The sequence below is a fragment of the Emys orbicularis genome, chromosome 2 (genome assembly GCF_028017835.1).
Source record: "Emys orbicularis isolate rEmyOrb1 chromosome 2, rEmyOrb1.hap1, whole genome shotgun sequence".
Lineage (NCBI taxonomy): Eukaryota > Metazoa > Chordata > Testudines > Emydidae > Emys > Emys orbicularis.
This window is the reverse complement of record NC_088684.1, coordinates 107,480,898-107,506,459: the sequence shown is the minus strand read 5'-3', so window position 1 is coordinate 107,506,459 and position 25,562 is coordinate 107,480,898.

Below are 25,562 nucleotides of genomic sequence, written 5' to 3'. Positions count from 1 at the left end.
GGTGACTTTAAAGAGAAACAGGGAGGTCCTTGAGGCACCTACAGGGATGTCTGCCTCTCCCTCCGCTGTACCCTCTTCTCAAAAACAAAACAGTGCTCCTGAGTAAATCCCAATGCATTAAATTCCCAAGTCACAACAATGTTTTTCTGGTTTTAATATAGGGGTGGGGAGGAGAATATTAGCTTTAAAGACTCCATTTTCACAATCAGTCTCCAAATTTGCATGTCTGAACTTTGGCACACAAAAATTTGGAGTTTCTGATGAAAATCAGGTAGTAGATATCGAACCACCCAATTCTTTTATGCAAATGATATTTGTCCCATTGAATCCACTCCTTTGGGTATCAAGTATTTCACACCCAATAGTTTACTTTATGTAAATCTAGGGTCTGCTCCTGCTCCAAATAAAGTCAATAGAAATTTTTTTAAATTGGCTTTAGTAGTACAGGATCAAGCCTTTAGGTCCTGATTCAGCAAAGCATTTACACTATGCTTTAGGCATGGGATTATGTGTTTCGCTGAATCAAGGACTCAGAGTCCAACTCTAGAGGGAAACTGCCCTGGAAAGTGTAACAAATACTTTGTAATAATATCAAGCTCTCTCTCTCTGTAGGAGTGAGAGCAATTAAAATACATATACCATGTAAGCCAGTGGTCTGAATAAGCTCTCCCCTGCCATCTATTGATGAACTGGGGTAAAACACCTCAGAAGATAGACCGTATTTGCGTTGGATTAACATACTTTGTGTAGGTGATCAGCAGACATACCCGCTGTGCCAAAGTGATCAACTTGTGCTGTTTTGGGTTAAGATTCACATAAGTCTTGGATGCAGGGGTAATAAAATTTTGTTATCCTTATTGTATGACTAAAGGGTAGCAGAACTGTACTGAATATACACTAACTGTGGGCAGGGGAGAGGAGTCACCTGAAATTTAACCTCACTCACTAAGCAGGGGTAGTGATGTCAAACCCAAGTGAAAATCAGAGGGTCTGGCGACAGGTGTTCCTATCGGGTGGGTGTAGACTCTGAAGTGTCATTTGATACCCGCCCCCCCTCCAATGTTTAAAGATGGAGCTGAATAAATGCAACTGAGAGTACTTGTTTCTTCTCTGTGATCGTGACAGCTGAAGTCATTGATAAACTGGTCTAGGGGGCTGAGTCTTACACCTGGTTGAGGACAGTGTTGCGATGAAAGACAATGCAGAGGAGGCTGCAGCAGTGAGGTCCCCCACTGCCCAGTGAAATCATTAAGAGCTGAAATCAGAGGACTGGGCTAGGTGAAGGAACCTCAAAACATACCATAGTGACAGCAGCAGTGGTGAGCAGCGACTTGGACAAATATTCCTGCTTTTAATTTTTTGAGCACAAAACAGTTGTGAACAACTGGCCAAATTGAATGTGTCTGAAAAGTCAAGTCAATGTTTCCGGTTAACATTTTGCAATATTCACCTAGCTCCATTGACCAACTTGACCAAACCCTTAAAGGTTTCTTATTTAGTGGTCTCCAATAAGAAACTAACCTCAAATGATTTAGAGGTTTGGATGTGCATCCAAAATTTCAGGCGGTTATTAGAGTATCTGCACTATTTGAACCTTAAGTCTGAAAAAGAAGGTTGATAATTTCATGTCCTCATGCAGTATTTCAGTTCTTCTTGTCCTGACTGAATCAGGGAAGCATAAAAATGAAAAACAATAGAGAAAAGAACGTTAATTGAAAGATTGAAAGCCTCAAAAGAGCTACAGTTCACATTTTGGGGGAAGATTCCAAATTGAGGGTTGGGGGAAGACAAAGAGAAAAAGGTTCTTAATTTGTCCAAACTAGTTTACCCATCTCATAGACTCATAGACTTTAAGGTCAGAAGGGACCATTATGATCATCTAGTCTGACCTCCCGCATGATGCAGGCCACAAAATCTGACCCACCCACTCCTGGAATAATTCTCTCCCTTGACTCAGCTGTTGAAGTCCCCAAATCATGATTTAAAGACTTCAAGTCGCAGAGAATCCTCCAGCAAGCGACCCCTGCCCCATGCTGCGGAGGAAGGCGAAAAACCTCCAGGGACTCTGCCAATCTACCCTGGAGGAAAATTCCTTCCCGACCCCAAATATGGCGATCAGCAGAACCCCGAGCATGCGGGCAAGATTCTCCAGCCAGACCCACATTGACCATTGATACTAATTACCAGCGATGGCATGTTATTGACTTATTGACTAAAATCACGTTATCCCATCAAACCATCCCCTCCATAAACTTATCAAGCTTAATCTTAAAGCCAGAGAGGTCTTTCACCCCCACCGTTTCCCTCGGAAGGCTATTCCAGAACTTCACCCCTCTGACGGTTAGAAACCGTCATCTAATTTCAAGCCTAAACTTCCCGACGGCCAGTTTATATCCATTTGTTCTCGTGTCCACATTAGTACTAAGCTGAAATAATTCCTCTCCCTCCCTGGTATTTATCCCTCTGATATATTTAAAGAGAGCAAACATATCCCCCCTCAGCCTCCTTTTGGTTAGGGTAAACAAACCGAGCTCCTCGAGTCTCCTTTCATACGACAGGTTTTTCATTCCTCTGATCATCCTAGTGGCCCTTCTCTGTACCCGTTCCAGTTTGAGTTCATCCTTTTTAAACATGGGAGACCAGAACTGCACACAGTACTCCAAATGAGGTCTCACCAGTGCCTTGTATAACGGAAGCAGCACCTCCTTATCCCTACTAGAAATACCTCGCCTAATGCATCCCAAGACCGCATTAGCTTTTTTCACGGCCACGTCACATTGCCGACTCATAGTCATCCTGCGATCAACCAGGACTCCGAGGTCCTTCTCCTCCTCCGTCACTTCCAACCGATGCGTCCCCAGCTTATAACTAAAATTCTTGTTAGTCATCCCTAAATGCATCACCTTACACTTCTCACTATTAAATTTCATCCTATTACTAATACTCCAGTTTACAAGGTCATCCAAGTCTCCCTGCAGGATATCCCGATCCTTCTCCGAATTGGCAATACCTCCCAACTTTGTGTCATCCGCAAACTTTATCAGCCCACTTCTACATTCGGTTCCGAGGTCAGTAATAAATAGATTAAATAAAATCGGACCCAAAACCGAACCTTGAGGAACTCCACTGGTAACCTCCCTCCAACCTGACAGTTCACCTTTCAGTACGACCCGCTGCAGTCTCCCCTTTAACCAGTTCTTTATCCACCTCTGGATTTTCATATTGATCCCCATCTTTTCCAATTTAACCAATAATTCCTCATGCGGTACCGTATCAAACGCTTTACTGAAATCGAGGTATATTAGATCCACCGCATTTCCTTTATCTAAAAAATCTGTTACTTTCTCAAAGAAGGAGATCAGGTTGGTTTGGCACGATCTGCCTTTCGTAAAACCATGTTGTAATTTGTCCCAATTGCCATTGACCTCAAGGTCCTTAACCACTTTCTCCTTCAAAATTTTTTCCAAGACCTTGCATATTACAGATGTTAAACTAACAGGCCTGTAGTTACCCGGGTCACTTTTTTCCCCTTCTTGAAAATAGGAACCACATTAGCTATTCTCCAGTCCAACGGTACCACCCCCGAGTTTACAGATTCATTAAAAATTATCGCTAACGGGCTTGCAATTTCTCGCGCCAGTTCCTTTAATATTCTCGGATGAAGTTCATCCGGTCCGCCCGATTTAGTCCCGTTAAGCTGTTCGAGTTTGGCTTCTACCTCGGATACTGTAATGTCAACCCCCCCTCCTTTATTCCCCTCAGTTACGCTGCCTCTATTCCTAAACCCTTCATTAGCCTCATTAAAGACCGATGCAAAATATTCGTTTAGACATTGTGCCATGCCTAGATTATCCTTAATCTCCACTCCATCTACAGTCTTCAGCGGTCCCACTTCTTCTTTCTTTGTTTTCTTCCTATTTATATGGCTATAAAACCTCTTACTATTGGTTTTAATTCCCCTCGCAAGGTCCAACTCTACACGGCTTTTGGCCTTTCTCACTCCATCTCTACATGCTCTGACCTCAATAAGGTAGGTTTCTTTGCTGATCCCTCCCCTCTTCTACTCTTTGTACACTTTCTGTTTTTTCCTAATCACCCCTCTGAGACGCTCGTTCATCCAGCTCGGTCTAAATCTCCTGCCTACGATTCGTTTTCCCTTTCTCGGGATACAGGCCTCTGACAGCTCCTGCAACTTCAACTTGAAATAATCCCAGGCGCCTTCCACCTTTAGATCCATAAATATGTTAGTCCAATCCACTTCCCTAATTAGTCGCCTTAATTTATTAAAGTTAGCCCTTTTGAAATCGTAAACCCTAGTCTCCGATTTAATTCTGTTAATCCTTCCATTTAGTTTAAACCGAATTAGCTCATGATCACTCGAGCCAAGGTTGTCTCCTACAACCATTTCCTCAACGAGGTCCTCACTACTCACCAAAACCAAATCTAAAATGGCATCCCCCCTCGTCGGTTCAGCAACTACTTGATGAAAGAATTCATCAGCTATCACGTCTAGGAAAATCTGAGCCCTATTATTGTTACTAGCATTTGTTCCCCAATCTAAATCCGGGAAGTTAAAGTCTCCCATGATTACACAGTTCCTATTAGTATTTACTTCCCTAAAAACATTAAAGAGTTCTCTGTCCATATCCAGGGTAGATCCCGGCGGTCTATAGCACACCCCAAGCACTATCCCAGGGGAGGCTCTAGTAGTTTTTTTACCCAATGTGAGTATTGCCCAGACAGACTCCGTCTTATCCATTCCATCACTTATTATTTCTTTACAGTTTACCTCATTATTGACATACAATGCTACTCCCCCACCTTTACCTTTGTTCCGGTCGTTCCTAAACAGCACATACCCTTCCATACCTGTACTCCAGTCATGACTACCGTTCCACCACGTTTCGGTTATTCCTACGATATCCGGTCTCATTTCTCGGACCAAGAGCTCCAATTCCTCCATTTTGTTACCTAGGCTTCTCGCATTGGTGTATAAACATCTTAATTTATGCCGTTTAGCCTCTCTCACATTAGTTATCCAATTTGGTATGGACACCGTACTGCCAGTATGACCTATTAGTCTAGTATCCATCCCCCCTGTCTTCCTTATGTCCAATCTCTTCCCCCTGGCTATATCCGTTCTTGTCTCGTCACCCTCCTTCTCAATGTTGTAATTTGGCGTGGAGATTAACTGGACATCTCCCAACCGTCTCCCCCATCTCTAGTGGGATGTGCTTAAATGAATACCTGTTGAAGAAAGAGACCTCTTTCCATACATCACACCAAAACCACAGTGAAGATCTAATACAGTGCTGAGTGACTTTTTTTGGCAGAAACATTTTTTGCCCCGCAAAAATGCAGATTTTGGTTGATCAAAACATTTCATGACTTTGTGTCGAATTTGCAGAATTGTTTCAGTCAAACCCCCACCCCAAATTAAAGAAAAATCTAAACATTTTATTTCAACATGTTCTAAAGGAAACCTGTCTATTTGTGATTCAAAATTTCTTTTCAAATTGTACTTGAATTTTATTTGAGTTGAAGGTTTTCACATGTAGATGGGGCTAACTAGCAGATGTTCTACAAGTGATGATCAGATTGTTGGGGGCAGGGGAATGATCCTTTGAAATGATCTGAACAGGAGGCAGTTCTCAGTTAAACAGTGTGGCCCAGCTAAACTGCTTCTTGATATTGTGGGTGGGATTTTCAAAGGCACTCAGAATTGGTCTAAATCTTCTTCCATTGAAGTAATTGGAAAGTTCTACCATTGACGGTAATCAGGGCCGCCCGGGGCGGGGTCAAGTGGGGCAATTTGCCCCAGGCCCCGGGGCCCGCAGGGGCCCCCACGAGAATGTCGGAGGCTCCCCCCAACCTCCACCTTCCCCCATCCCCCGACGCCTCAGCGCGCCACGTCCAGGAGCGGCCCTGGACAGCGCTGCAGCGGCGTGGCTCGGGCGGGGCCTGATGTCCTCCCGCTCGGAGCCGCGTGGTAAGGGGGTGGGGCTGCGAGCTCCAGCTGGCCGAGTGCAGGAGCTCCTGGACACGGCTCGCTGAGGCTCTCTGAGAGGGAGGAGATGAGGGAAAGCGGCATGGTAAGCCCCTCTGAGCCGGGCACCCCCCCAGCCCTTATCCCCAGCTCCGAGCCCAGCCCCTCTGAGCTGCGCACCCCCCGACCCCATCCCCCCCACAGCCCTGACCCCCACTTTCGAGCCCAGCCGCTCTGAACCGGACACCCCCCCAACCCCATCCCTCCACAGCCCTGACCCCCAGCTCCGAGCCCAGCCCCTCTGAACCGGGCACTCCCCGATGGCGTCCCCACCAGCTCTGACCCCCAGCTCCAAGCCTAGCCCCTCTGAACCAGACACCCCTGACCCCATCCCCCCACAGCTCTGACCCCCAGCTCCGAGCCCAGCCCCTCTGAGCCGGGCACCCGCCGACCCATCCCCACCCCCAGCCCTGACCCCCAGCTCTGAGCCCAGCCCCACTGAGCTGGGCACCCCCCAACCCCATCCTCGCCCCCAGCCCTGACCCCCAGCTCCGAGCCCAGCCCCTCTGAGCCGGGCACCCCCCGACCCCATCCCCGCCCCCAGCCCTGACCCCACTTCCCAGCCCAGCCCCTCTGAGCTGGGCACCCCCCTGACCCCATCCCCCCCAAGTCCTGACCCCCACTTCCGAGCCCAGCCCCTCTGAACCAGACACCCCCCTCGACCCCATCCCCCCACAGCCCTGACCCCCACTTCTAAGCCCAGCCCCTCTGAACCGGACACCCCCCCTACCCCATCCCCCCACAGCCGTGACCCCCAGCTCCGAGCCCAGCCCCTCTGAACCAGGCACCCCGCGATGGCATCCCCACCAGCTCTGACCCCCAGCTCCGAGCCCAGCCCCTCTGAACCGGACACCCACCAACCCCATCCCCCCCACAGCCCTGACCCCCAGTTCTGAGCCCAGCCCCTCTGAGCCCAGCCCCCCCAACCCCAGCCCCCCACAACCCTGACCCCTAGCTCCGAGCCCAGCCCCTCTGAGCCGGACACCCCCCGACCCCATCCCCCCCACAGCCCTGACCCCCAGCTCTGAGCCCAGCCCCTCTGAGCCGGGCACCCCCTGACCCGGAGCCCAGCTCCCCACCCAGCCCTGGGCAACAGTAGCGCCACCCCCAGGCAGCAACAGCCCATTGGCACCAACCATCACCATCACCCAGCAACAGCCTATTATGTAATTGCAAATGTATACATACCATTAAAGCATTTAATGTTTTTAAATAATATATTTCGTGTATTTTCAAATTATTAAAAATTAATTTTTGAATGTATTTCACTGGTTATTTTTTACATTTCCAAATACATGTTGCAACTTTTTTTTATGGAAGGGGCCCCCGAAATTGCTTTGCCCCAGGCCCCCTGAATCCTCTGGGCGGCCCTGACGGTAATGGAATCAGAGTTAGACCAATATTGAGTGTTCTTGCAAATCTCACCCAAATTTGAAGCAAGAGCCACAGTATCGTCCAGTATGAGAGTTGTATCCCTCTCCTCACTAGGTAGCTCAGGCAGCTGAATTTCTGCTGCATGCAGGGCGCAGTTGCCTGTAGCTCTTGTATTAACTCCATTGTGTTAAAATGTCAAACAGGATCTTTGCCACTAGCATAAACATTTTAGAGACGCTTCAGGGAACATGCTTCAGTGTGTATGTTTCTGTTAGTTCTTGTTTTTGCAACACAGGGAGAAACACCAAAAGAAACACCAAACTGTGACTCTGGTAAGATTTCAGCACAGGTACACATGCTCATAGCTGAAGTTTTGGAGTTTTTTAACATTTAAAAAACTAGATAAAAATTGTACTCTGCCCTTACACGTGCAGGTCATAAGAAAGATCCACATGCCACACTGGTATTGCTATAAAAATGGGGGAGGCAGGGAGAATCACATTGCCTTCTCCACAGAATTTGCAAACTTATGAACAAAGCTCCCACGTCACAAGAGACAGTGGACCACAGAAGAATGTGATAGATCACAGAAATGTCAGGGAGACTTCAAGGTCCAATTTCTTTTTTTCTTTTTTAAATTGAATAAGTAAGTGTTTTCTCTGTGACTTTAGATGACTGTCAGGGTTGGAATTATGTTATATGGGATATTAAATCAAACAGACATTACAAGCCTGCAGGATTTTGTAACTGCATACACCTGTGTTAGGCACTGAAACAAGAAACATTCCATGCCCAGTCCCAGCTCTGTCCTTTGACAGTTTTTACACAGAGAAAAATTAATCAGGAAAAAAAAAATCAATCAGAGAGAGTGCAATGTACTGAAGAGACAGAGCATGTTGTCTTTTTCTTCCAGGACAAAATTTAGTTGAATGAAGAATTAAACCTGAGAATTCCATATTACTTTGGGCTACATCTAAACAAAGGACAAGTTCTGCTTGTCATAGTGAAGTTGCAGCTGTTGAATGAAGGGCACAATATAGCTAATTGCATATATTCTTCCCTTTATGCTCACATATAACTTCCTTTAGTGTTAAGAGCTATATTGGGGGAATGAAGAGAATATGCGTGGCTATATTTCATTACCTTTGGTTTTCTGAACCATTCTCAGATTATAAATTATTACCAGTGAGAACCCTAAAACCTTTGGGAAAAGCTCGGTGGAATTTTCCTACTTTCTATTGTTGTGGCACTGTCAAAGAAAATCAAAATGGACCAACATGCTTCTCCATTTACAGCATTGCACAACTGTGGCACTGTGAAGTATACTAAAATAAAATGCCTTTTTATATCTGCCAGAGTTAGAACAAATCGAGACTTTGCTAGACAACTCCTAGACAGACGTAATTAAACATTGTAATGTGCAAATAGCATTCCACAGTCAGCAATTACATTGCTCAGAAATTAAATGCTTTATTTACTCAAACAATTCCATAAATCTCAGTGAATAAAGACTTCATTTACAAACAATGCAACACCAGATTTGAAAAACACAATAATATATGGTTGTAGACCGCTGCCTTCACTGAGTGACCAGGACCTTCATTGAGCTACTCCCTTTCCTATCTGTAGCATAATATGTAGAAGTGTAAAAAGAACATGAGTACTTGTGGCACCTTAGAGACTAACAAATTTATTAGAGCATAAGCTTTCGTGGGCTACAACCCACTTCTTCGGATGCATATAGAGTGAAACATATATTGAGGAGATATATATACACACACATACAGAGAACATGAACAGGTGGGAGTTGTCTTACCAACTCTGAGAGGCCAATTAAGTAAGAGAAAAAAAACTTTTGAAGTGATAATCAAGATGGCTCAGTACAGACAGTTTGATAAGAAGCAAGTGTGAAAATACTTACAAGGGGAGATAGATTCAATGTTTGTAATGGCTCAGCCATTCCCAGTCTTTATTTAATCCTGTGTTGATTGTGTCTAGTTTGCATATCAATTCCAGCTCAGCAGTCTCTCGTTGGAGTCTGTTTTTGAAGTTTTTCTGTTTTAAGATAGCCACCCGCAGGTCTGTCATAGAATGGCGAGACAGGTTAAAGTGTTCTCCCACTGGTTTTTGAGTATTATGATTCCTGATGTCAGATTTGTGTCCATTAATTCTTTTGCGTAGAGACTGTCCGGTTTGGCCAATGTACATGGCAGAGGGGCATTGCTGGCACATGATGGCATATATCACATTGGTAGATGTGCAGGTGAACGAGCCCCTGATGGTATGGCTGATGTGATTAGGCCCTATGATGATGTCACTTGAATAGATATGGCTGACTTAGAACAACGCTTCCTTAGCTCTCGTCCCCTAACGCCCCTACTCTACTTGCGCTACATTGATGACATCTTCATCATCTGGACCCATGGAAAAGAAGCCCTTGAGGAATTCCACCATGATTTCAATAATTTCCATCCCACCATCAACCTCAGCCTAGATCAAACCGCATTTGCTCCAATCCCTCAGATAGAGACAAGCACCTACAAGATCTCTATCAAGCATTCTTAAAACTACAATACCCACCTGCTGAAGTGAAAAAACAGATTGACAGAGCCAGACGAGTACCCAGAAGTCACCTCCTACAAGACAGGGCCAACAAAGAAAATAACAGAACACCACTAGCTGTCACCTTCAGCCCCCAACTAAAACCTCTCCAGCGCATCATCAGAGATCTACAACCTATCCTGAAAGATGATCCTTTACTCTCACAGATCTTGGGAGACAGACCTGTCCTCGCTTACAGACAACCCCCCAACCTAAAGCAAATACTCACCAGCAACCACACATCACTGAACAAAAACACTGACCCAGGAGCCTATCCTTGTAACAAAGCCCGATGCCAACTCTGTCCACATATCTATTCAAGTGACATCATCATAGGGCCTAATCACATCAGCCATACCATCAGGGGCTCGTTCACCTGCACATCTACCAATGTGATATATGCCATCATGTGCCAGCAATGCCCCTCTGCCATGTACATTGGCCAAACCGGACAGTCTCTACGCAAAAGAATTAATGGACACAAATCTGACATCAGGAATCATAATACTCAAAAACCAGTGGGAGAACACTTTAACCTGTCTCGCCATTCTATGACAGACCTGCGGGTGGCTATCAGAGACTGCTGAGCTGGAATTGATATGCAAACTAGACACAATCAACACAGGATTAAATAAAGACTGGGAATGGCTGAGCCATTACAAACATTGAATCTATCTCCCCTTGTAAGTATTTTCACACTTGCTTCTTATCAAACTGTCTGTACTGAGCCATCTTGATTATCACTTCAAAAGTTTTTTTTCTCTTACTTAATTGGCCTCTCAGAGTTGGTAAGACAACTCCCACCTGTTCATGCTCTCTGTATGTGTGTGTATATATATCTCCTCAATATATGTTTCACTCTATATGCATCCGAAGAAGTGGGTTGTAGCCCACGAAAGCTTATGCTCTAATAAATTTGTTAGTCTCTAAGGTGCCACAAGTACTCCTGTTCTTTTTGCGGATATAGACTAACACGGCTGCTACTCTGAAATATGTAGAAGTGTGATATTCAAATCTAATAATCCTGCTATCCAAAACTCTCTCAGATTTACTGACAAGAAATATAAATATGCTACAGTTGGTCAATGATCCCTGCACTTAAAATGTTGAGTCTTAGACCACTCTGTTGGTCAACTGCTATTTGTGGCTCTACGTGTTTGGCCAACTGGAGATAGATTTGTGAAGGCAGGAAATTGTCATCCATCTTGAATTCTATAGTACTATGTGATGCTTTAATTAAAGGGATCTATTCCAACCTCTTGGTATTTAAGCACAGAGTTATTTTATTTATAGGCTACATAATTTATTTTTAAGTGAATGTAGTGCTCCTGAAAGATTCAGGTTGAGTCCTTTAGTCAGGACAGAAATAACACATAAAACAGATATAAAAGCAGTGGCTCCCAACTTGCTTTTTACCCTCAGAGAGTCCACATTACGTGAGACATAAGTTCAGTCTCTATGGCCCACTCAATCCTTGACCTCTGCTGACATTTCTACCGAGGATGCCAATTACCTGGCAGTTTTTCCTCTACGATGAATTGGTCTGAGCCCATATTTGTTATCCAGAAATGACTGAGACAATCAACTGTTTTCATATGAACCACTAAAAAACTATGTAGGTTAGTTTGTCATTTTGATACAGAATAGGCTTGTATAGTTCGTTATTTCATATTGGAAACCCCACCCCAAATTTGTCTACTAGGAAGCACAAACCATCTTCTTTATATTCTTTCATTTGTATTCAATAATTTGATGAAATTTTATTACTATTATTGATGAATAAAGATAAATGTTTCCTTACAGATGCCATGTTTAGATATGTAAATGATGTGTGCAGACTTTAATATGAGAAAGGGGCCATTTTCAGACAAGTCAAAATATGAACTCATAATTCACATACAATCTCAAAGTTCAGTGCTAAATGTGTGCCATTTATAGAGCATTCCCATATAATTCCCGCTCTTGAAAATAACATAACCTGCCATGGGAGTGTTATAGGTCTTATTCACTGCTTGTAAAGCGCTTTGAGATCCTCATACAGAAGCCATCACATAAGTCTAAAGCATTATTATTACAATAAGTAGGTTGTTTAACGCTCCTACCTAACCTTGGCTGTCTTCGTAGTGTGCTTTTCACACTCACAGCAAGGTACAATAGGTATGGCTCATAGGCTACATCTACACTACAGGGGGGGGGTCGATTTAAGATACGCAAATTCAGCTACGCGAATAGCGTAGCTGAATTCGACGTATCAGATCCGACTTACCCTGTTGTGAGGACGGCGGCAAAATCGACTGCCGCGGCTCCCAGTCGACGCCGCTTACTCCCACCTCCGCTGGTGGAGTAAGCGCGTCGATTCGGGGATCGATTGTCGCGTCCTGCCGAGACGCGATAAGTCGATCCCCAAGAGATCAATTTCTACCCGCCGATTCAGGCGGGTAGTGTAGACCTAGCCATAGTGCAGAGAGAAGTCAATGCTGCATAAGTGATTTTTTTAAAGGCCCCTATCCTTTTGGATAGAAGTTGGGCTGAAAGGGAGGAAAGTGAATGTCCCAATTTGGGAGCGGTGTAGAGTTGCACTAGCCCCAGGAAAGCATGGGAGCCTCTGTGCTTCTCCTGAGGTGCCAGTCAGTAAGGGTTGCCATACGTGCTTCCTTCAGTGGCAGGCCATGCCTGCTATCTGTGTTGAAGGTGAAAGCCTCCAGGACTGGCCCCCTCCTCCTGTTTGTCCCTTTCTATCCCCATTGGGGTGTCTTGTTCTGTGGGGACACTAGAAGAGAACATTCTGACTGCAGTTATGGGTGGGCCCCTCCATGAGGGGGATTAAATAAGGAAGCTAGGCTCTGAAAATATTAAATATGCTCTAGTTCACCTTCTGGATGTGGACTAGATGCAAGCATTTCATCCAGTAATTCCATGACCTGTATTATGCAGAAGGTCAGACTGGGTGATTGTAATGGTCCCTCTTGTGGCCTTAAAAAAAAAGCTATGAATGCTTCTAACCTGACCCCTTGAGCACAAACGCAGGGTCCAGCATTAATCTAACCTTTATCTTTTCAATGATAATAAAGGGAGCTCAACAAAATACTGGAAAAAGCCATTACTCTTTTGCGTACATGTGCTCTTATTGAGGTTTGCTCTAGTGTGAACATCCCCTATTAATATTCATTAGAGTAGAGTCCTACAAAAGAGATGGCAAAAGAAAAAAAGATAAATGGGGAATGAAGGCATCATTACATATTATTATTACTTACCATCTTACCTTGCCACTGAAGCTTACATTTCGGATTTAAGAAAAGCAAGCCAGGAGGATTAACAGTGGCTGATAAATAACGAGCTGGAGCTATTGGAGTCTGATTAAAGCAAAAGAAGATTATTAATGTGGTGCACGCACAGGAGAGAGAGATACAATTATCAGATTCGAAGGAAATAATAAAGCAAAATCCATTTGCAGGTTTATGAATCCCTGATAAAGGGATAAACCTGAAAAACGAATGAATGTACTGAACACTGGCTCATTCAAATTCTAAAAAAAAATTCCTAGTAAAGTGATGCTACTTGTCACAAGAGCTTTGGCTCTTAGAGTTCACTTTATAATATCCAAAACTATGAGATAGCTCTGAGTATACATTAGGGATCTGAAATAGCTGCCTTTTAAAAAAAAACACTGTAAGCAAGACCTGTATTAACCTTTTGGGGGGCATACTGCATGAAAAGATGAAGAAATGTGAGGTTATTTTATTGTGCATCTTTCTTTGTCTAGTCCTCTTGGGAAAGAGTTTCTTGCTCTTTGCTGCTACAGTACCTCGAATGATCAACACACCGTATGACCTAACTCCAAATATAAAATCCCCAGTAAGTTCTTGGAATGTGTTGGAACAACATCTTGGAGTCATGGAGTTTAAGACCAGAAGCGACCACCAGATCATGTAGTCTGACCTGTATATCACAGGTCACCAACACTACCCAGCACCTGCACACTAGTAAACCCAACAACTAGATTTACACCAAAGTATTACAGAACATGGGAGACTAAACTACTATGTGCCACTGGCAGAGAACAGGAGGGTGACGGTGGAGGAAGTACCTGAGGGATGAGAGGGTCAGGCAGCCATTTTAGACTTGATTCTGACTAACGGGGAGGCATTGATTGTGCATCTGAAGGTGGAAGGAAATTTTGGTGAAACTGATCACAAAATGATAGATTTCATGACTCTAAGGAAAGAAAGGAGTGACAGCAGCAGAATAAGGACAATTGACATCAAAAAAGCAGACTTTAACAAACTCAGAGAAATGATAGGCAGGGTCCCATGGGAAGAAAAAAAAATCTAACGGAAAAGGAGTTCAAGAGGGCTGACAGTTTCTCAAAGACAATATTTAAGGCACAAATTTTAAAAGTGTAATTTAAAAGGTGGGTTGGGGGTCAGAAGTGGAACATTTATTAAGTGGTGATTGGAGATGTGGAAAAGGGAGAAAAGTTGTGCAAAGAAAAGTGACAAGAATCAAAAATAAACAAACTAGTAAATAAAAATAATTGAAAAAGCGGTAAGTCTCAAAAGATCTTTATTCTGTGACATTCCCAAAGGGTCTGATTAAAAACAGCCCCAACTGACCAACAAGTAAGTTGTCAGTGATTTTCAGTACAGTAGAACCTCAGAGTTACGAACTGACCGGTCAACCACACACCTCGTTTGGAACCGGAAGTATGCAATCAGGCAGCAGAAGAGGGGGGAAATGGCAAATACAGTACAGTACTGTATTAAATGTAAACTACTAAAAAAATAAAGGGAAAGTTTTAAAAAAATTGACAAGGTAAGGAAACTGTTTCTGTGCTTGTTTCATTTAGAAAAAAATTAAGATCGTTAAAAGCAGCATTTTTCTCCTGCATAGTAAAATTTCAAAGCCACATTAGGTCAGTATTCTTCAGTTGTAAACTTTGAACGAACAACCCTAACATTGTGTTCAGAGTTATGAACAACCTCCGTTCCCTCTGAGGTTATACTGTACTGTACTTGAAAAGGTATTGTACAAGTGTAGGAAGTGTCGACTATTCTCAGAAAGACTAACACATAGAAAAGATCAGTTAAGGAAAAGCTTCAATCTTTTTGTCAAAAAAGAATAACTGTAATTTTTCTTAAGACATTATGTCCTTATCTCTATTTCCCTTTAAATCACAGCTTTTTGCCCCCTTTCTGGTTTGCTCGGCTATCACTCTGATTTAAGCTCAGGGAGGTATTTCACCCTGCATTTGGATATCTGATCTCACAAAAACAGGTCTCTATTTGATTTTTTATGGAAATATTTGTTAAGATTCTAAAAGTTTTTCCCTTTTTTGCTAGGTTTACATGGTGGGGCTGCTTCTTGTCTGACTTTTAATGGGGCAAATCAGAGAAACCGAACAGAAATCAATGGTGTTACATCAGGGGAAAACCAATGCAAAAATTCAGACCCATTATTGTATGAGCCAAATTCTGCTTTCATAATTACAGAATAGACACAGGATAAATGTCATTGACTTCAATGAATTTGTTCCCTATCCCAGTATAAGTCAGAGCAGAATTTTCCCTTAAACTGTAACGTTAACAAAAATTAGCACTTAATGCCAATGAAATTCCCGAATAGTGCTCATGTGCCAACCAAACTTTTACAAATTCATTTAATCATAGTACATTATTGCACATACTTTGCTAACAAGTGATGGCAAATTTTCTGAGTTGTTTAGAATATATACATAAAGAGAGTTCACTATAAAATTTGCAAAGTTCTTACCCATTCTCTATTGCTACAAGAAGGTGAATAAATTCTCTTATTAGTCTCATACTTGGCCTGGTCTACATGAGAGTTTTACTGACTTAACTAAAGCATTTTCTTTAGTGGACACATGTAGACTTTCTTATTTAATAGTGTCATATATCCATTTAGTTGAAATTGATTCCTGACTTCATCATCATTTAAGCATGTGTTTATGTGCTTTGCTGAACTTGTAGACAAGTTGTGTATTTGCTGAACAGCTTCTGTAAACTATTCATTGTGTTTGCTTTCTTGATTACTCTGGAAAACTACATATGGCTTCCCCGCTTTGAAACTGGTTGTTGTAATTGGAGCGATGATGATCTCCCAAGGAATATTGTGAATCAGACACCAGGTTCATTAGTCCAGTATAAAGTCTCAGATAATGGCCAATACCACATGCTTCTGATGAACTTGTAAATAGGTGGATGTGGGACAATCTTGCTCCTGCTACATGGTCTCCTCTTGAATTCTAATAGTTAAAGATTGGCTCACTCTTTTCAGTATCCATTTAGGCAGAAGTTTTCTTGTTTCTATTTAGGCCTACATTTCCTATCTAGGGTTGCCACGTGTCTGGTTTTTTACCAGAAGGCCCGGTTGAAAAGGAAACCTGGCGCTCTGGTCAGCACAGCTGACCAGGCCATTAAAAGTCCATTTGGCGGTGCTGGCAGACTCCCTACCTGGCTCCGCACGGCTCCCCGGAAGCAACGCCAAGTCCCTTGGCTGCTAGGTATAGGGGCGGCCAGGGACTGCAGCCAGTGGGAGCTGCAGGGGTGATGCCTGCGGACGGAGGCCTAGGAGTCGAGGGACTTGTCGCCGCTTCCAGGGAGCCGCCCAAGGTAAGTACCACCCGGAGCCCATACCCCTCACCCCTCCCGTGCCCCAACCTCCTGCCTCAGCCCTGAGCCCCTCCCGCACCCAAATTCCCTCCCGGAGCCCACACCCCGCACCCCCTTCCACATCCCAACCCCCTGCCCTAACCCTCCTGGGCCCCAAACCCCTCATCCCTGGCCCCACACCAGGGCCTGCAATCCCAGCTGGAGCCCTCACCCCAACCCCCTGCCCCAGCCTGGTGCCCCCTCCCACACCCTGAATCCCTCATTTCTGGCCCCTCCCCAGAGCCCACACCCCCCCAGCCTAAGAGCCTGTATCCCCTCCCACACCCCAACCTCCTGCCTCAGCCCGGAGCCCCCTCCTGCACCCCAAACCTCTCATCCCTGGCCCCACCGCAGAGCCTGCACCTCCACCCGGAGCCCTCACACTCTCTCCCGTGCCCCAACCCCCTGCCCCAGCACGGTGAAAATGAGCGAGTGAGTGAGGGCGGAGGGATGGCGTGAGCAGGGACGGGGCCTCAGAGAAGGGGCAGGGAAGAGGCGGGGCCGCATGGCAAGGGTGTTCAATTTTGTGCAACTAGAAACCCCTAACTTTATTCTTCTGGCTTTTAGCTTCATCCTTAACAAGTGTTCAGAGGGATTCCCCATGGATATGTTTCCAAGGGATGCAGTCCTTATTTTATTTTCTTCCTTCATCTGTGCCAACAATTCCCATTAAAACAAAAGCATCCTACTTTATTTACGTTCTCTGTGGCCTTTCAAGAAGGTAAGCATGAATATCAGGAATAGTTCCAGACAGCAACAGAGGGTCCTGTGGCACCTTTAAGACTAACAGAAGTATTGGAGCATAAGCTTTCGTGGGTGAATGCCCACTTCATCAGACGCAAGACAGTTCCAGACAGTACTTCTGAGTTGCCTCAGTTGGAAGAATGGTGCTATTTCCCAAACACGTGACCACTTAAGAAAATCGATAGTCTACAAAAGGTTGATACTTAAGCAGATCTGTGCAAAATGTTCACCACAAAACCCCAAACCACATGAACCACTGAAGTCCTCACAGAGATTCACAGACATTTCAAGCAAATGGGGGACCAATTTCAAATAAGCATGCCTATCTATCAAAAAATCTTTAGATTAACAATTTCATGTGGTTTGACAAAAGCAAGGGAAAATCAGCTGTTATGATTGAGCCTCCCATTGAGATTTTGAGTTAATTGGAACTTGGTACTCAAAACAAAACAGGAGGGGGTGAAAATTCATAGAGAATGAAGCTCTATGAAAAGGATTCCCATCGATGTCTCGTTGATCATTTGGTTATAACATTTTCCCCATTATTTTATTTATTTATTTTGTCTTTTCTTCTTTAAGGATAAATTTTACCACTTGCTTCTTGCAATATATCCAAGTACTGGCATCGTACTCTGCCCTGCCAAAAATCCCTCTGCACACAAAAGGCCATCTTTTCTGCAAACTATGTACAGTGTTCTCTTAGCCCAATCCCTTGCAGATCTGGTTTCCCCAATTTATTATTATTTTAACTGTCTTTTTCTGAACTCTAATTTGTCTCTTACAGTCTCTAAAACTAAATGAAATTATCCAATATTGTCTGTATCACTGCTGTAAATAGAGGGATATTATTTAACCTACAGATTTTATATATACCGCTTTTCATATATAAGCTGATGATATTGTATTGGGTGAAGTCTCATGGATGACATCACAATGTATATATTCCTTTTCATTTTTCATCTGCTATTACCCCCAGATCATCATCTATGGTAACAGAGTTGAGCTAATGTTTTCCCATGCTGTACTAGTGCCTTCAATTTTTAATCTCTCAAATGGATTCTCTTTCTTACAAAATAAATACAGCAGACCTTTCAGCCTTATATTTTACCTTGGGGTCTTCTTTATTCAAGAGATAAGAGAAGTATTCTTCCCATCTCTTTCTTTATTCACCCTAGTTCTCCCTACATATTACCTTAGATATGAGATTCTTTCCATTCCTATCACTTAGCTTAGTAAAAAACAACGTGATTTTTTTCCTCTTATTTACCATCCTTCACTCCATGCATTCCCTGACATGATTGGTTTTCTTGATTGCTCTTAATCAGCTTTCTGGCTCCGCTTTCATCTTCCCATTATTTCTTATCCACTCTTCAATCTTCAGATCCTCCTTTTCTGTGATTGTTTACACTCTCTCATGCCCCTGATGGTCAAAAAGTGCGATCCTTTGAAACTAATACTGTTGCTTTCTGCTTGCCCAACTCCTCAAACTCTTCTAGTTCGCTTTCCCCTCTTGGTGCTGAAAAATTGATTTGGAATGCCACTCTGACTTCCTTTTGCAATTTTTGGTATGATTTTTCTGCACATTGATAGAAAATATTTCCTCTCAAATAGAATGGGATCATCCTAGTTTCCTGGTCTCTTGTTTTTAACAGTGTCTTGTGATCAAATCTTCCTTTCTTTGTTCCTGTTGTTACACAGAAGTTGCTTTTGCAAAAATCCAGTAGCTTCTTTACTTCTTCACTTATGCCCCTAATACTAACTGGTCACTAGTTTAGGAGTATGAATCTTACTCTGTGCACAAAAGATTTTCCAGAACCATAATATTAAATGTAACAACATATTATAATATGATTCCCCACTGCTTCCTTTTAAGTGCAGTTTGGGGTTTGATGTAACTTATGTTGTACAGTGATTCGTTATTTCAAATATTCCTAGCACTCCAAAATAATCTTTAAAACTCATCCTAACATTATGTTCCTCTTTCAAGTCTGCCATCAGCACAAACTTTTCAGTGAAGTCTTGGTGTGAAATCATGGTCCCATTGACTTCAGTGGGCCCAGGATTTGGACCATGGACTCTACCTTTAGTGCCTCACCAATTTCTTTCACTGCCACTGCCAGAAAACTATACCGTGATTCTTCCGTCTCTTCCCGTAGTATCTGCTCACCTAGACAAAAGCTTCTGTATGTTACAATAGATATAAATTCCCTGCCTTAGCCATCTCATTTCCTTCATTCTTTTAACGGCTGTAAGCAGTCTTATTTTGCCCATCCATGGGACATGCACAATCTCCATTTCCCCACCTGTTTTCTTAAGTCATCAATGATCCAGTACATTTTGCTGCCCTCCATAATGGAAATGATGTAGGGTTACTTTGGAGAACTCACTGAAAAGCTATTAAGCTGAATTTGTACTCATTCCATCATGCTATGCTGATCCCATACTTTTTGCCTCCTGCTTGCTGATCACATCACAAGATGCCCCAAATCAATCACATTCTCACTCGGACCTCTGTGCAGGTGTTTTTCAAAGCGATTGTCAAACTATTTAGTGAAAAGATCTGGGAAAATAATTCAGAAACATTTTCATGAATCCATAATCTCATGATTTCAGCCAGTTTTGCACTCCTTTTTGTTCTCTTTTCTATCTTATTGTGCATGAGTTTTTGTTCACTTTAATGCTGGGGAATGGGTGCCCATACAAATACTCATTCACATGCAAAGAAGGGTACTCACTCTTGTGCTAGAAGTATTCACCCTTTGGCCAATGACACACTGATGGGGTGGATCGGCCCCACACTGGTATGGCGGGGGTTAATCCTTCCCTCCTAGCAGAAGAACCCCCACCCCTGAGGTTCTGCCGGGCATGGTCTACCTGGAAGTCAGGTATAAAAGCTTGTGGAGCTGCTCAGTCAGGGCTGACCACCGGGGAAGAAGGACACTTGGTGGAGGCTCCAGCCTGGGAGCCGCTTCAGCCCCTGACTGCAAAAACCAGAGAGTCTGAGGCCCAGACCAGAGACCGGTTGCCCACAGTGAGTAGACAGGAGTCGGATTCCCAACAAGTTACCTGCGCCAAGGAGCTTGGAGACCCCGACAGCGAACAAGCCCTGCCACAAGGACACATGGTAGGAAGTGGCCCAGAGGGATAGAGTGAGTGATACCTCGCACCTGAAGAAGGTCAGTGTGTTGTGGAAGGATCCCTGCTGACTGGGTGGTGACCACACTCACCACTGACAGGGCCCTGGGTCGGGACCCGGTGGAGAGGGAGGGGCTGGGTCCCCCTACTACCTCTGCCGCCACCCACCCCTAGGTATCAGCCTACTTCTTTGACTCTGACCATTAGGCCACATAGCCCTGACCCCTAGGACAATTGTATGGACTCTGGCCATTGGGCCGCGCTGCCCTAGGGGCGCCTTGTATGGACTCCAGCTGCTAGGCCGCATTATCTCACTAGGGAAGGGGAAGTAGATGGACTCTGGCCCTTGGGCCACACTGTGCTAACTACAGAGGGGTTTAGAACACAGACTTGGGCATAGAGAGGCTGTGTTACCTCCCACCCCCTTGACGTACTAGCCCCACCACACACACCATGAGTAATTCTAAGTAGTCAAAGTTGAAGTGAATAGATTGGAAGCAACTGACAGACTGAAAGATGTCCATGTGAATCATAGAATTATAGAATAGTAGGGTTGGAAGAGACCTCAGGAAGTCATCTAGTCCAATCCCCTGCTCAAAGCAGGACCAACACCAACTAAATCATCCCAGCCAGGGCTTTGTCAAGCCGGGCCTTAAAAACCTCTGAGGATGGAGATTCCACCACCTCTCTAGGCAACCCATTCCAGTGCTTCACCACCCTCCTAGTGAAATAGTGTTTCCTAATATAACCTAGACCTCCCCCACTGCAACTGGAGACCATTGCTTCTTGTTCTGTCATCTGCCACCACTGAGAACAGCCTAGCTCCATCCTCTTTGGAACCCCCCTTCAGGTAGTTGAAGGCTACTATCAAATCCACCCTCACTCTTCTCTTCTAAATAACCCCAATTCCCTCAGCCTCTCCTCATAAGTCATGTGCCCCAGCCCCCTAATCATTTTTGTTGCCCTGCGCTGCACTCTCTCCAATTTGTTCACATCCCTTCTGTAGTGGGGGGACCAAAACTGGACGCAGTACTCCAGGTGTGGCCTCACCAGTGCTGAATAAAGGGGAATAATCACTTCCCTCGATCTGCTGGCAATGCTCCTACTAATACAGCCCAATATGCCGTTGGCCTTCTTGGCAACAAGGGCACATTGCTGACTCATATCCAGCTTCTCATCCACTGTAATCCCCAGGTCCTTTTCTGCAGAACTGCTGCTTAGCCAGTTGGTCCCCAGCCTGTGGCGATGCATGGGATTCTTCCTTCCTAAGTGCAGGACTCTGCACTTGTCCTTGTTGAACCTCATCAGATTTCTTTTGGCCCAATCCTCCAATTTGTCTAGGTCACTCTGGACCCTATACCCACCCTCCAGCATATCTACCTCTCCCCCCAGCTTAGTGTCATCTGCGAACTTGCTGAGGGTGCAATTCATCCCATCATCCAGATCATTAATAAAGATGTTGAACAAAACCGGCCCAGGACCGACCACTGGGGCATTCCGTTTGATACCAGCTGCCAACTAGACATCGAGCCGTTGATCACTACCCATTGAGCCCAACAATTTAGCCAGCCTTCTATCCACCTTATAGTCCATACTTGATGAGTATGAACAATTATGAACAAAGAATAAATTCATAGAAATCAGTTTATATACATTATTCATTAATAAAGATAAATTATTTGATACATTTTTTGCTATGAATTGTTTGCCCAACCCTAATGAAAAATATGTTGACAAAGTTCTAGTTTTCACCACTGTAACTCAAGATAAAAAAGAAGCATAATATGAAATGGATCCCTGTATATCATATTCATCTCCTTGCAAGGGTAGAAGAGAGTTACCCATACAGAACATATCAGATATTAAGGAGATACTACTACACTTGGTCTTAATCAAAGGACTTAGGTGGAGGCATTGATCACAGACTATATTCTCATTATGCGACTAGTTCCATTAACAAATTTCCATGTGTACTTCTTCCCCATCAGAAATATTTTAAAGGAAAGTTTAAATTTAAAAAGAGGTCAATAACTTTTAAACATACAAAAATCCTAATTAACTCTCTGCTCCTTTTCAATGGCCTAACCAGAAAGCCTTACATCCAAATTAAGTAGAGCAGAAAAATATTTTTTCTAGATATAGTGGGAGAAATTTTGCTGTCAGCTATGCCAGCACAAATACATTGACATCAGTTGCACCCTTTTAGCAGAATAAAATTTTATCCATTTACTACAAAAAAGAAAAAAAAAGAAATTCTCCTCACATAAAATCACAATATTGATCCATATTCATCCCTTATGCCATTTGACTGGAGTTAGTGAAATTGCCCCCCACGTACATTTGGTTAATGGCATTTTGAGAAGTATATTAACTAACTAAGGTGTTTTTTGTTTTTTTTTAATCTCTTTGGGAAATATTTCCTCCATTTCTTAGAAATCAAGAGCTTTTGATCACCCTGAGTTCCCCTGACAGGTAACATGCCATTATAAAAATCTAGATAGATTAAACTGATTGATTGCCTTCAATTTGAATGTAGGGTGCTCAGCACTTCACAAGTTTGGGCTCTACATAAACTTAGGAAAGGGTTGTTGTTTTAGACAGCCTGAACCATTCCCTTCCCTGGAAGATACTCTATTTACTGGAATTACTATACTTAGGGGTAAATGGTGCACACACACACTTGTTTCTCATTCACTGTTCACATTCTCAGTGGATTTGTGAGGCCTTGTCTACACTACGAGAGTACTTCGATTTTAGTTAATTCGACTATGTGGAATCGATATTACTAAGTCGAACGTGTGTGTCCACACTAAGGACAGTAATTCGACTTTGTGAGACTTTGTGAGTCCACACTAACGGGGCAAGCGTCGACATTGGAAGCGGTGCACTGTGGGCAGCTATCCCACAGTTCCCGCAGTCCCCGCTGCCCATTGGAATTCTGGGTCGAGCCCCAAATGCCTTCTGGGTAAAAAAATGTGTCGAGGGTGCTTTTGGGCGCCTGTCGTCATCCGTCCGTCACTCACGCCCTCCCTCCCTCCCTCCCTGAAAGCGCCGGTGGGAAATCAGTTCGCGCGCTTTTCTGATTACTGACAGCGCGGACGCCACAGCAGTGCGAGCATGGATCCCGCTGCGACCATCGCTGCAGTTGTGGCAGTTCTCAACGCCTCGCAGCTTCTCCTCCACCTGTACCAGAGGCAGCTGCAGATCAATCATGAGAGGAGGCTACGGCACCACCGTGACGGCATGAAGTCGGACACTAGCTCCGACCTCTCTGAGAACATGAGACCCAGCGCCCAGGACATCTCGCTGTCACTGGGTCTTGTTGATACTGTTGAACGGCGATTCTGGGCCCGTGAAACAAGCACAGAATGGTGGGACCACATAGTGCTGCAGGTCTGGGATGAATCCCAGTGGCTGCGCAACTTTCGCATGCGGAAGGGGACTTTCCTCGAACTGTGTGAGTTGCTGTCCCCTGCCCTGAAGCGAAAGGACACCCGGATGCGGGCAGCCCTGACTGTCCAGAAGCGAGTGGCCATAGCCCTCTGGAAGCTTGCAACGCCAGACAGCTACCGGTCCGTCGCTAACCACTTTGGTGTGGGCAAGTCTACCGTGGGGGTTGCTGTTATGCAAGTAGCCAGGGCAATCGTCAAGCTACTGCTATCTAAGGTAGTGACCCTGGGAAACGTGGAGCTCATCAGAGATGGCTTTGCCGAGATGGGATTCCCAAACTGCGGTGGGGCTATAGATGGGACTCACATCCCTATCCTGGCACCGGACCAACAGGCCAGCCAGTACATCAACAGAAAGGGGTACTTTTCCATGGTGCTGCAAGCACTGGTGGACCATCGGGGACGTTTTACCAATATCTACGTTGGATGGCCTGGCAAGGTTCATGACGCTAGGGTGTTCAGGAACTCTGGTCTGTATAGACGGCTGCAGGAAGGTCTTTACTTCCCGGACCACAAAGTAACTGTTGGGGATGTGGAGATGCCTACAGTCATCCTCGGGGACCCTGCATACCCGCTAATGCCCTGGCTCATGAAGCCCTACACTGGCGCACTGGACTCAGGGAAAGAACTATTCAACTACCGGCTCAGCAAGTGCAGAATGGTGGTGGAGTGTGCTTTTGGCCGTCTCAAGGGGAGATGGAGAAGCCTACTCACTCGCTGTGATCTCAGCGAGACCAATATCCCCATTGTGATAGCTGCTTGCTGTGTGCTCCACAATTTGTGTGAGAGCAAGGGGGAGACCTTTATGGCGGGGTGGGAGCTTGAGGCAAATAGCCTGGCTTCTGATTACGTCCAGCCAGACAGCCGGGCGATTAGAAGATCCCAGCGGGACGCGCTGTGCATCAGGGAGGCTTTGAAAGCCAGGTTCCTGACTGAGCAGGGTCTCCAGTGACTGTTCACTTTGTGGACACAGATACTGAACCTGCCCCCGTTTCTTTACCCAGTTACTGTTGACTATCCTTCCAAGTTACATACCCCCTTCCCCACCTTCCCAACAAATAAAATCTGTTCCGTTTTGTTACTGAACAAGGTTCTCTTTCTTACTGTTTTCGCGGGAATGTTTTAAACCGGGGACGCAGACTGTGGCGGGGGGCTGGTTTATTGTTTTGATGCAAATGATGCTTCTAAACTCCGGGAATGACAGGCTCCGCAGTGCTGGATTGGTTGTTTCAACGCAGCCTGCCAGCAGTCCTGGGCGGGACTGCATGTATGTGTCGGCCAAGTGACTTTCTGGCAGGGGGCGGAGGGTAACAGATCCCCTGCTGCGTGGCTCTGTGATCCAGGATAAGGACCGCGGCAGAAGATCTGTAACTGCCCTCCCCCGCCACAAAGTCACAGATCAACCCCCTCGCACCCCAGAACATGAAAACCGCCTCCCAGACTGACCAGGGTAACTGGTGACTGTACTGTGTATGTGTCCTGATGCTGGACCTGCCCCCGCCTCTGTAGCCTGCTACAGGTGACTGTCCTGTCCAAGTAACAAAC